Source organism: Macaca mulatta, chromosome 1, assembly GCF_049350105.2.
Source record: "Macaca mulatta isolate MMU2019108-1 chromosome 1, T2T-MMU8v2.0, whole genome shotgun sequence".
In the NCBI taxonomy this organism is placed as follows: Eukaryota; Metazoa; Chordata; class Mammalia; order Primates; family Cercopithecidae; genus Macaca; species Macaca mulatta.
In genome coordinates, this window is record NC_133406.1 from 172817848 (window position 1) to 172831523 (window position 13676).

General features: G+C 40.0%; 1 protein-coding gene across 8 annotated transcripts in view; it reads left to right on the forward strand.

Moving 5' to 3' along the window:
• The window catches only part of GNG12 (G protein subunit gamma 12), a 129681-nt gene that overhangs the window by 40526 nt on the left and 75479 nt on the right, over positions 1-13676 (forward strand). For all 8 annotated transcript variants that reach the window (NM_001261755.2, XM_077967962.1, XM_077965243.1 and 5 more), the window contains 1 exon segment: positions 13387-13436. The gene's annotated coding sequence lies outside the window, so the exon portion shown is untranslated.

Sequence of the window (13676 nt, forward strand, 5' to 3'; positions counted from 1 at the left end):
AAGGAGAAGAGGGGCTAGTGTGGCTGAATACAGTGAGCCAAGGCCATTTCTCATAGCGCCTGATGGGCCAAGGAGTGGATGTGAGTGAGTGTGTTAAGTATGCTGAGAAACTGTTGGAGAGTTTTGAGCTAGGAAGTAATGACTGATGGAGACTAGGTGGGGGGTTGAGGAGGGAAGCAAGTGTGAAGCCCAGGTCAGCAGAGGGAACTCTTTAAGTCATCCAGGCGAGAGATGCTGCTAGTTTGCCCAGATGGGAGCAGAGAAGATGCCAATGCGTGACTGGATTCTAGAGGTATTTTGAAGGCAGGGCTGACAGGATTTGCTGATAGATTGATTGGATATGCAGTTGGTGAGAAAGGAGCCAAAAATGAATGAAGATTTTGGCTTGAACAAGGGCATGAATGATGGAGTCCTCCTGGTACCATTGATGTCCCCTGGGGGCCCCAAGAGGGGAGAGCAGTGTGGGAGGTGATTGTGGCCAGGGCACAATTGTTTGTGATGCCTTATTAAGCATCCTAGGGGAGATATTAAGAAGTCAGTCAGACAAGTATGTGTGGAGTTCAAAGAGCAAGCTGAGATAGGAGATAGAGATTTGAGAGTCATCAGATTTGAGGAAAAGGAGAGAATTCAGCAAAGGAGACTGAAATACATATCACAGTTTCCTAAGACACCTAAGGATGGATATATCAGAATCTGATTAGGGATGATAAGGTTATCAGAAATGAGTGCGAATTTTAAAAGATTAAGAAAAACTGTATTTACATCATCAGTATCCACAATTATTCCTGGTATTAGGAGAGACATGTTCACAGGAATAAAAGCTGGCTCTGACAAATAAGATAAATAGAACTGAATTTCAGAATTAACTCTTGCGTTACCCTTCCCCTGAGCCACTGTGAACATTTCAGTTTTAGAAAATTAGATATAATTAAGTACATCCAGAGTGTTTTTTTCATTTATTAACAATCTAGGGCGCTTCAAGTAAAGAGATAATTCTTGTGGGAAGGAAAACAAATACATATAGAAATAAAGTATGGACTGGGCATGGTGCCTCACACCTGTAATCCCAGCACTTTGAGAAGCCGAGGCGGGCAGATCACAAGGTCAGGAGTTTGAGATCAGCCTGACAAACATGGAGAAACCTTGTCTCTACTAAAAATACAAAAATTAGCCGGGCGTGGTGGTGGCATGTACCTGTAATCCCAGCTACTCAGGAGGCTGAGGCAAGAGAATTGCTTAAACCTGGGAGGCAGAGGTTGCAGTGAGCCGAGATAGTGCCACTGCACTCCAGCCTGAGCAACAGAGCGAGACTCCATCTCAAAAAAAAAAAAAGAGTTTTTTTGGCTAGTACAGTGATTATATGCTTGTATATTTCCCTAAATGATGGGCAATAGATTGTCTGTGTAGTTCAGAATGTATGTAAAATGGAAAGATCTGTAAGGATGCCTGGTGGAGGGCGGGGGTGCAAACTAATATTACAATAGAGGCAGCAAAGATGGCTTTACCCAGGAAGCAGGTGGTAAGTGTAAGAACAGGTGGGTTGTACTGGATATGCTGATTTTCTTCAGAATAGTCTTCCTGTTGAGTTATGGCTTTCAGTGGACTGTGTTGAACACAGACGAGTGTTTTGTTTCTGTTTTTTAATAAGCTGTTGATCTCTTGATGATACAGGAAAAGATGAGCAAGTCCTTAGAATCTGTATATCTTACTTCTTTGGTTTTCAATGACAGAAAAATTTATTTGCTAATCCATATTTTCATAGCTAGAGTTTAAGACTAAACTATTCTGTGGAGTCAAAGCCCCAAAACCAGCGTGGGATACTTTATAGCACACCCACCTCACACATCTGTGAATGTGCAGGTCTTGGAGGGAGGCTCACAGTCTCACCTGATGAGCACTCCTCATTTTCTTCCTCTGAGTCCGAGGCCTGGGGAAGTGCGCTCATCTACACCAAAGGTCTGGCAGAGTGGAAACAAACCCTTCCGGCTCTTGTTTTTCTGATCCAGGCTCAGGGCAATGCCCTTGGCTGCATCCTGCCCGCTTGTGCCGCCTGACTCTACAGCAGACATAACCTGAATATGTCTTCTGTGATTCTATGTCTGATGCAAAGGTGTCGGCAAAAAGAGTAATAGCATTAGAGAACTAAACCTCATGGGCAAAATGTTTATTTTCAATATATAGCAAAATCTCAGTTACCTAGACTACTCCAATAAAACCAGAATTTTTAGAGGGACTCATAGTTACATATCACCAGTAAAAAGTACTGCTAAATTTTACTCTTTAATTTTTTTTTTAGTTTTCTGAGGCTAATGAAAGGTATTTTTAATATAGTTCCATTCAAACACGATTAGATGTTAGAAATATCTTTTCATCGAAAGCTAACCAAAAATGTGTTAGAAATCATTGCTTTTGTCGGAGAAAGATTCTAAGGCACGTATCTTCATCCATTCCTATGTCAGGATTCTCACCAAAGAGCATTAGCCTGGATGACATTTCCTGAGCTTCCTGGGGGGATGCCTTTTGAATCAGGACTTAATAGCGGGCCCTTGGTCTTCCATTGAAGTCTTTCTGCATCTTCTGCAGACCGAAGGCCATGTCACCTATTTTATTCATTACCACCCTTGTAAGGAAAGGACTGCTCTTGAAGAGCTTTTGCTTCCTTTTATTGGACAAGAACTGTGTGCCTCAGCTTGGAGCTCCCGCTGCTTTAGTCAACAGCACTGTAGCAAAAGCACAAGTATAGCCTTTATCTCATTCACTATCCTCATCATTTTCCTTTTTGTAGTTCTGTATGGGCCACTTTCCCACCATCATTCATTCTATAAAGATTTGTCAGCCACTCTCTGCCTGCCAGATATTGCCACAAAGTAATATCCTATTGTGACTGTATTTATTGGAAACTATAATGCGTTCTTGTTGTCTTCTAAACCTTCTTAAATCTGTCGAACGGTAAGAATGTAAGCCATTGCAATAAGTAAGGCATGGTAGGATTCCTGGTTAACAAAGATATATGAAAATATGTATACTACTCTTCCTGTGTAAGTAAACTAATTTATTTTAGGAAGATTTTCAATGTCAGAAGTTAAAGCCGGCCAGACACAGTGGTTCATGCCTTAAATCCTTATGCTTTGAATCCTCAAGCAGAAGAATGGCTTGAGGCCAGGAGATTAAGACCAGCCTGGAAAACGTAGCAAGACACTATCTCTTTAAAAAAAAATACAAAAACTAGCTGGGTGTGGTGAAGTGACCCTGTAGTCCCAGCCACTAGGGAAACTCAAGAGGATTGTGTGAGCCCAGGAGATAGGGGCTGCAGGGAGCTGTGACCTGATCACACCACTATACTCCAGCCTGAATGACAGAACCAGACACTGTCTCAAAACAAAACAAATCAAAAAAGTTAAAGCTGAAAGATTGTTTGGTTAACTTTCAGTTAACAACAACAACTAATTTCAGACGACTCTTCGGGCTGATTGCTGTGAAGTATGCAATTATCTGATGTTAGCACACAGATAGTAATCACTAAGCCCTCAGCTAGGCTTTTGCTTTGCAAATATTATTCAGTGTAAATTATGGCAAATAATATAGGAGCCTTGGAGAAGTCACTAAGTTATTCCAAAAGGTTCCGTCATTCAGAGGATCCAAGTTAGCTTGGGAGGTCGGTCACGTGTAACTTTGCACCAGTTCCTATACAAAAAGCTGTGTCATAAATCCCATTGCCCACTTCATGTACGTCACAAACTCTGAGTAGGCTGACCAACCATCTTGCCTTGCGTAGCACTGAGGGGATTCCTGGGACATGAGACTTTCAGTACAAAAACTAGGAAGTCCCAGTCAAAGCAAGATGAGTTGGTTTTTCCTAGTCAGAAGCTGGATGGATCAACAGAAAGGAATATTGATAAATCCTGTCTTCTAAAACCAGCAGCTTACCTGTAAAATGGAGATAATTCTGCCATCCTCTTAGGGTTGTGAAGAAGGCCTGCTCACTCTTCCTTTTTGTTGGGTTGGGTAGCTGGCTATTGGTTTTTCCTTGGAGTTGGAAACCAGCATTGACTCTGATGAGGTTGTGGCCATGGTACAGTTTATCTTCTTGCTCTCTCTCTAGAGGTCTATTGCTCAAAAGGGCCTGGGCTGTCCCCCCTGTCTGTGATAACTCTTTCTGATGTGAAGATGCTAGAGATTCTGGGTCATTTCCATTGGTCCTGTGGTTTTCACTATAGTTACCTCCTTTAGGTTTTGCCTGGCTGTTGCCTGTTAGTTAATAAGGACTCTCTCCACTTGAGAACTCTTTGCCCCAGTGCACCAAGCTCTTTGCATCCCCCAGTGTGTGTAGGGACTCACTTCCTCTCAGGCTTTTGCACGAGCTTTTCCCTCTACCTTACTTATACCTCCCTCCTTTCCTCTTGTGGTAAACCCTGGTCATTCCGTACAGTTTAGCTTCCACCCTGCTTCCTCCTGGAAGCCTTCTGTGATCATTCCAGACCGGTATAAGTGTCCCCTAGTGTTCTCAGAGTTAGCTGTCCTTACTGTAATTAGATTATTTGCCACTGGAGCTATGGTGGCCTCATGAGTTGTTTATATGACTTATTGTGGGTTCCTTGAGGAGAGGGACTATATATATACACACATATTTATACACACACATATATATACATATATATAGACACACACACATATATATACACATACACACACACACAGAGAGAAGGGAGAGACAGGGTCTCACTCTGTCACCTAGGCTGGAGTACAGTGGCCCAGTCTCTGCTCACTGCAACCTCCACCTCCCGGGTTCCAGCAGTTCTCCTGCCTCAGCCTCCCAAGTAGCTGGGATTACAGGCACCTGCCATCATGCTTGGCTCGTTTTTTGTTGTTGTTTTTGTATTTTTAGTAGAGATGGGTTTTCACCATGTTGGCCAGGCTAGTCTCGAACCCCTGACCTCAAATGATCTGCCCACCTTAGCCTCCCAGAGTGCTGGTATTACAGGCGTGAGCTACTGCATCTGGCCCATAGAGGGACTATATTTTGTTCTCTGTTTTGTCCCTACCACCTTCCACATTGCCAAACACATAGTAGGTTCAGAGACACTTATAAGCAGCAGGATGGTGGAAGAGCTAACAAGCTACAGACCCTCTTCTACAGTTTTCTTTGGCCTTGCTCTGTGGCTGTCCATCATTGTCCCTCCAGTTCACCTTGGGAGATATAGCTATGCTAGATCTTTCTCAAAAGACCCCAATCCTCTCTGTCTGGGGACCACCGTCCAATTTAGTGTTAGGTACTAATTTGTCCCACAAGGCACTGGGCACGTTATGGAAATACACACGAAACAGCTAACCTCAACTGCCAAGGGTTACATAAATGTCCGCGGGGAGATACAGAATCTGAAAGTATTGTGTAGGCTGGGGTATTCACTTTTGTTTATTGGTGTGTATCCGGAATAACAATGTTTCTACTGTAACAGGTATTTCAATAAAATGTTAAATCATCCCCAGTTTTGAAGATCTCATGGCTCACAGGCTATACTGTATTCAATTGTAAATTTTGGATGTTTTCATTTCATAATTCAATCCAGATTATTTCTTTCTCCCTAGTTAACATTAATCATTTCCTGTGAATTTTCCTAGTATTAGGAAACAGATGTCCCATATTTTTATCTGAGTTTTTCCCAAATGCTGACCAAGACTTTAGTGCTTGTGTGCTGTGTGTCTGTGTGTATACACAGTGAATTTTTGAGAAATAAGTTATATCTGAATTTGCAAATAAAAGCATCACAGATATAGCTGTGTATTTATACAGATTTGTACATGGTTGGAAACATTCTTAGACATTCTGTTTAATGTAGTTTAGTATTATTTGGCTAATGCAGGCCTCCAGCCTAAGAATGCATTAGAAGTGTCTCATGATAGTATGTTTGCCAAAATAAGGAATGGTGTAGCAAAGAGAATACAGTTAGTGCAACCTGTACTTTAATGCTCTTATTTTAATTACATTTTTTAAAAAACTGTTGTCTCTTAACTATGAAAATTCTTCCCCCATGTCTCTGTAAAACATTGAACGAGTGCTCCTCCATGCAGAGAAAGATGCCAGGTGATTTAGGAGATACGACTAAAATATGGACCGTGGGGACCTTACCACCCAGTAAGAGAAGTGCAGCACATTCCCAAATATCTGTGATAAAAAGTAGGAGGTGAAAAAGGTTGTAGAAATTCTAAGAGAAGAGTGGTTTCATTGAGCCAAAGAATGAGGGAATACTTGGGAGAAGAAGTGGTATTTATGCCAGGTAAAAATAATAATAATAATAATAACTTAAAACTTAATTTAGGTTTAAGTTATTTAAATTATTTTGTCTGTATAAAAAACTGTGTGAGGGTAGATCCATTTTGTGAGCCATTGTTACAGTAAATTTGCTGAAGTAATGCTAGCATTTCTTGAGATCCTCCAGCGAAGTAAACATGGTTCTTGGATGCTGTGTGTAAAGGCTTTCTAATAGGAAACAATATAGAATTGGTGCTTTGAATAATAATCCATTTTGCACAAAATACGTCTCTTCACTTTTACCTTGTAAGCTTCCTTTCACAAGGGTCCTGTGACTCAGAGAAAGAGGGATTCAGCTGCAGGATTCAGTGGTCCTGTCTCAGTCCCCTGGCCTGTTTGGATCTGTTTTCTCTGCTGTACAGGCAACACTGTTATACTTCCCAGTTCACTCACAAGGTTGCTATGACCATCAGCGTGGATATAAATTGACTTTGAAATTCAATCAAAAGCCAAACATTTTGCCAAGAAGCAGTACCATATCTCTTGAGGTTTATACAAAATATAGCTGTTACACATTATTTATGAAATGCTATGTAAGTGAAAAGATACTTTCATACTTACTTGCATAAGTTTTGGGAATCTATTTGTGGCAAATGTATATATTATCTGTTGATTACTGTGCACTACAAAGAACTTATTCAAACTTACAAGAAAAACATCAGGTTCCTAGTACATGAATAACCAAAAAATATAAAATTATTGTTTTTCAAGGTGACACACCATTAATAAACATGTAAAAATGTTGATCCTAATGCTCTTACAAATAAAAAATAAAACAGTCTTAATACTATTTTATGTATAAAATATGAAGATCTCAGGAACTGTGCATTATTTTGCTGGTGATATTGTATGCTAATAAAAATCCCTCTTTTTTTTTTTTTTTTTTTGAGACGGAGTCTCGCTCTGTCACCCAGGCTGGAGTGCAGTGGCGCGATCTCTTCTCACTGCAAGCTCCACTGCCTCCTGGGTTCAAGCCATTCTCCTGCCTCAGCCTCCGAAGAAGCTGGGACTACAGGCGCCCGCCACCATGCCCAGCTAATTTTTTTGTATTTTTAGTAGAGACAGGGTTTCACGGTATTAGCTAGGATGGTCTCAATCTCCTGACCTTGTGATCCACCCGCCTTGGCCTCCCAAAGTGCTGGGATTACAGGCGTGAGCCACCACGCCCAGCCAATAAAAATCCTTTTAAAAGCAAAAGCTAGTAATTCTACTGTTAGGAATTTAGAGAAGCCAGAGAAATAAGATAAAAGAATGAAAAAGCTAAGTCATGAAGATGTCCAATGTAATCATGTTTGTGATAATAAAAACTGGCAGTAACTTAATTATCCAGCATTAGGGGATTGATTTAGGAAATTGTGGCTTTTCAACATGAAACACTTCTGTCTATGTGTAGAAATACTAAAATATTTAAAGTGAAATTTTAGAAAGAAATAGTAGCTGTAATTCATGGAGTTTGTCCTAGTGGCACTGTGCTAAGATTTTCTTTTTTTATCCTTACAGCAAGTGTATACAAAAGGTAATATTAGCCCCATTTTACATGTTAGGAAATTGAGCACTAGAGATAAATTGTTCAAGGACTTGCGTCTCATTAGTTGAGGATCCGACATTCAAACCTAGATCTGCCCAATTCCAAAGCCTTTACTACCAATACCGTATAAACTATGGCCATAGTCACATAAAAACACATGTTTCTATCAAAGGTAACATGCAAAAATAAATAGCAGCACTAGGATGCTGGAAATATGGGTAAATTCCAAAGAAGCTTGCCATCCTTTTAAAACTGTGATTGTCCTTTCAGTACAAAAATGGGAAAAAAATTATGTTGAGTATAACATTTCAATTTCTTGTTTACTCTTTTTCACTTATTCTCTTAAAGTGTGATGAAATAGGAATCTATGTGTATTTTTTAAAATTTATACTGTCTTTGGCATTATCAGAATACTTTTCCCCCAACTCATCTACAAGTTAGTTGAGTATATATACCACCAGTTCCTCATTTGAAAACAAAACTTTGTCTTCAGAAACTCTCTGTAGATTAGGACAGTAGCCAGGTAAAAAGAGTTTCTCCTGATGAACAGCCTAGACCAGCTCTTCCAGCCAAGAGCCAGTCCCAAGGTGGAGATAATGGGGTGGTACCATTTGGTTAAAGTAGGCCGGTTCAACCTTTTGGGGTGTGCCATTCTCTGGGACAGAAGCCCTTGTACAATGGGGCAAAATGCCAGCATTTTAACCCACAGTTTTTAACCTTTGGAGCTCAGGAATGAATTTATAATTCTTTGACACATATAGTATTACTTTACAAAGTTGGTAGCCCTCCAAGCATCTAATAAAGGCAAATTCGTAAGACTTAAAGCATAGGGTTTATTTCCCTCAACTATGCCCCACCTTTGTGGAGCATTTACCTTTTATCCCTACAGTAGGGTCCTTTATGTGTGTCAAAAGCCCTTTTACATCTGTTTTTGCCTTTTGAGATAACATATCAGAATTTGCAAGTGAAACCATATGGTACCTGTGCTGTTCCATAGAGTAGCTGCCTCTGTGGCTGCTTGGTCACTTGAAATGTGGCTCATACAACTGGGGAAGTAAGTTTTTAATTGTATTTAAATTTAAAGACCCACATGTACCTATGTTGGACAGCATGGTTCTAGACTTCTTAATGCTTTTTTGACATCCTCCCTTGGATGTCTCAAAGTTAACCTGATCACATCAGAATTCTTGATTTTTTTTTCTTCCCTCAATCTGTTTTCTCCCTGAGTAAATGAAACCATCATTGACCGAGTTGCTTGACCCCCTGTATCGACTTCATCAGCGAGTCTTAATTGTTTTACCTCTGGAACCTATACTGAATTCATCTACTTCTCTATATCTGAGGTACCATATCTCACCTGAACAATCAAATGGCCTCACACTTGGTCACCATTTGTTCGCTATTGCCTCTTCAATGCTCCTCCCTACAGCTGCTGAAGAAACCTTGTTAAACTCTTCATTAGGTCACTTCACTCCTTGCATGTATGAAAAAAATTGTAGAACTTATTGTTTAAAATGATCTTATTTACTTATTTGCATACGTGTTTGTTTGCTTTCCCCCATTACAATGTAAGGGCCTCAAGTCAATAATGTAATTATACTTCATTCACCACTGCATCTCCAGCACCTAAAACCATCCCTGGCACATGATTTACATTCAGTAGACCTCTCAATAATAACTAAATTAATGTCACTATTTCTTATGTAAGGAGATGATATGGCAAGAGTCAATACAGATTTATGGTTTGGTTGTTAATAACAAGTGATGCTGACATCCATCTACTTACATGGGAAGGTGGTGGATTCTTTTACATTCTAGATGCAGTATAAAGGGTGGATGTTATGGCTGGCTGTATTTATCTGCAAGTGGGTAGGCTGGGCCACAATCCTGATGCAATCTCTGACCAGGCTAGAGAGAGCTCCTTCTCTTCCTAGAGATCAGTGTATGTTCTAGATCTTAAAACTTTTTGCCTTTCTCACTGTTAGAGGAAAGTATTCTTCTACAAGTTCAAATTCCATAGGCATCCGAGGGGAGTTTAGTTAGTAATGGAAAGAAATATATCCTGGAACTCCAGGGTAGAAATATCCAAGCCATGTCCAGGCAGCCAAAGGAAATTTTTTAGCATGTGTCTTTTCTGGCAGTCCTTGATAATGGCCAGCCAAGACTCTGGGTATGCTATTGCTTAAGCACGTTATTACTTAGTTCTACATGCAAAGTAAAGTAAAACTGATGAACTTGGAGGTGTGAGCAAGTCTGCCAAGCTCTGAGTTGCTTCTCCTCCCTCTGGTACTGAACAGGCCTAGGAAGTGACCATCTCCTTGGTACCGGCTGGATTTAAAAGATAAAGTCAAAACTTGCTTTGTTAAAGTCTGTATTTGAAGATTCTTTATCCTAAGGCATTTTTATCAGGCCTGGGTTGATAGCCTTGGCTCCTATCCTTTCAGTGCTATTCCAGTGTTTTCCTGTGTGTGTCTTTATTGAGTATCTGCCATATACCAAGTACCTTACTAGGTCCTGGAGAGACAAGAATGAGCTAGGCACATTATTAACCTTCAGGGATTCTGCAAACGTGGGGAGAGAGACCAATAAATGGAAATCTTAAAATATAGGAGATACCAGAGTAAAGTAAGTACAGGGGCAATGAAGGTAGAGGGAAGGGGACCCTAGTTGGAGGCAGGCATGGAGTCTGAGGTCTAGAACCAAATTGTCTGGGTTTACAATTTGACTCCGCCACTTATGAGCCATGTAACCTTAGGCTACTGGCTTAACCTCTGTGCCTCAATTTGCTGTCCTACTAAACGGAATAATGAAAGAATCTTCCTCATAAGATTACTAAGGGGATTAAAGGAGCATGTAAAGCATTTGAACAGTGCCTAGCACATTAAAAAACCAGCTTTTAATATTACCAATAGTACACTCATGTGCATATAATGAAATTTCAATCAACTATAGGCTGCATCCGTGGCAGTGGTCCCATAAGACTATAATACCATTGGTACCAACTGAATGTGTTTTAAACAAAACAACCTATTTTAAAGATGATAATACCATATTTTTACTATACCTTTTCTATGTTTAGATACACAAATACTTACCATTGTGTTATAGTTGCCTACAGTATTCAGAACAGTAACACGCTGTCCAAGTTTGTAGCCTAAACACAATAGGCTCTACCATGTAGCCCAGGTATGTGGTAGGCTGTACCCTCTAGGTTTGTGTAAGTACACCCTACGATATTCACATGATGAAATCCCCTAAAACTTCATTTCTCAGAACACATTGCCCTCCTTCAGGGACACATAACTATAGTAGTATATAATTGCCATTTGAATCGAATGAATACTACCTTACTGTCACTACTGCAGAGAAGTTGTTGCTAAGCCAGTCGAGAGTATTCACACAGGCTTCCCAGAGGTGGTGACTTTTGAACTGAGATGTGAAGACCCACTGATACTGTAGGGAAAGGACATGTTTGGCAGAAAGAACAGAATCCACAAAGGCATAGAGGAGTGAAGGGGGCAGGGTGTGCATTTTGGGACCTGTCAGTGAGACGCCTGAGGGAGAGTCCAGGCATGAGGCCACAGGGGCTTTTTAGGGTAGTCTGAGGAGCTTGGCCTTGATCCTAAAACCTAGAGGAAGCCACGGAAGGATTTTCAGCAGCTTCAGGGCTCTCTATGGGAGACTGGGTGGCAGCACTTTGAGTGGCCTTAGCTCTACGATGTCAGTGACCAGCCTCCGTCTCTGTGATTTGGCAGAAAGCTTGCATGTGGCGGGCTGATTTTGCTCACTGAGTGTGATTCTTTTGGGGCCTATGGATTAATAAAGTGAAAAGGATGTGTTTTCTTAATTCTTTTACTTGATTCTTCCTAACTCCCTACCCCTGCTGAGACAGATATAGGGATACCTATCTAAAAGACTCGTTTGAGAATCTTTCAGCATCTGATGAAAGCACTAGGCCTTTCCCTCAGAAAAATCACCAAAAGAAGATTTTCCGTGGACCTCACATTAACCTCCCCGACCACCACCACCTTAGTCATCCAGACAAACCTCCAGACCCGGTGCAGCCTTTTCGACCCCGCCTGCTATGGTTTTTGTGCTCAGATCCCAAATTGTTTTAAATTTAATTTGCTAGTGCATCCAGTAACTGTTCCATCTGCCATCACTGCTATTATCTAACCATGTTATCATGAGAGCAGACTTGGATCATTTGATGGTTATAATTAAAACTGAAAGTAATTATCTTATTTTGAGCTGTTCAAATTTAATTGAGAGGGTAGTGGGTAAAAGCATGGACTCTGGAGGCAAACGACTTAGATTTGAATCTCATCCCTGTCACCGTCTCACAGTCTTGTGTAAATAGTGTAACCCCTCTGTGCGTCAGTTGCCTCATTACAAAATGAGAATAATATATTTACCTCATAAAGTTATTGTGAGGTTTAAGTGAGGTAACACAGGGGCATGCCAAGAACAGTTCCTGGCACATAGTAAGTGCTATATATAAGTATTTGCTGTCATTTTGTCTGATTTCTGTTAAAATGACATCATGAAATGGGAGTAATGATAGATGACTGAGAGAAGGAAAATAGGTGAATAAGATCTTCACATGCGTCGGACTTCTTGAAGCCTTGCCAATACCTGAAGGCCAAGAATAGGTTCCCTAGACCTGTGCTGTCTAGTATGGTAGCCCCTAGCCATGTGTGGCCATGGACTACTTGAAATGTGGCTAGCTCAAGTTGAGAGGTACTGAATCTTGAAGATTTAGTCTAAAAAAAGTAAAATATCTTATTAATGATTTCTGTATTATGTGTTACAATAATACTCTAGATAAATTAGGTTAAATTGAATATTAAAATTAATTTATTTTTTGCTTTTTAAATGTGGCTACTAGAACACCTAATATGTTCTAGTTATTAAATGTATTTTATTATAATTATGTATAGTTATAATATATATAATACAATACATAATTTTATATTATTAATCTAATTATTAAATATATTTAATATTATGTTTTAATAGTATGTGGCTTGGGTTATATTTCTGTTGAATAACACTACCTTAGGCTCATTACTATCAATTAAGACAAAAATCTGTGTTTATGTATATGATCAGATAGCCACTATTAGAATGTCTTGTACACTCCTCCTCTGCCCTTCAAGTTATGTTGGACCACCAGTGTTTTAGGTGGTGTCTTAGAGGGAGCCATGGCTGGGTCCTAGCATAAAGAGATTGAGAGACCAAGGTAAGGGCAACAGCTAGAGAGGCTTCCCCGGACTTGGAGAGGTTTGGAAAAAACACTACCATTTATAGTTACACTGGCCTCAGATTTTGAGCACTCCCCAAAGTAGATGAGAGCATGCTCTCTCTATTCAGGAAGTTAAACTGTGTTGGCCAAAAATGTTCGCTCTTCCATCAGGAGCCAGAAAAAGCTTTGTTCATCTTTCACTACATGAATAAATGCTCAATGTTATGGCAGTCACTTGGGATCGAAAGCACACCCTTTCCAAATGTGATTTACTTATGGAATGTTTATTTAATTCTATTTCAGATTCATTCCACTTAAAACCTGAAAACATTGGACCACACAAAGTCTTACTGGTAAGTTCTTCATTTCTTAAACAAAGTGACTGTTTGACTTTATTTTTGAGATGACATTCACACTTCTAGGTTAGATGCTTCCCTACCAGTGCTATGATGAGATGTCTATTTATTTGTACTTTTCTTTAATCTCTATAATGATTTATGATGTTTCTATGCCTTAAAAAAACAGAGCAACCCATGTTCCTTTGTAAGACCATGGGCAGGATAAAGATCCATGATTACATGCCAAATACTATT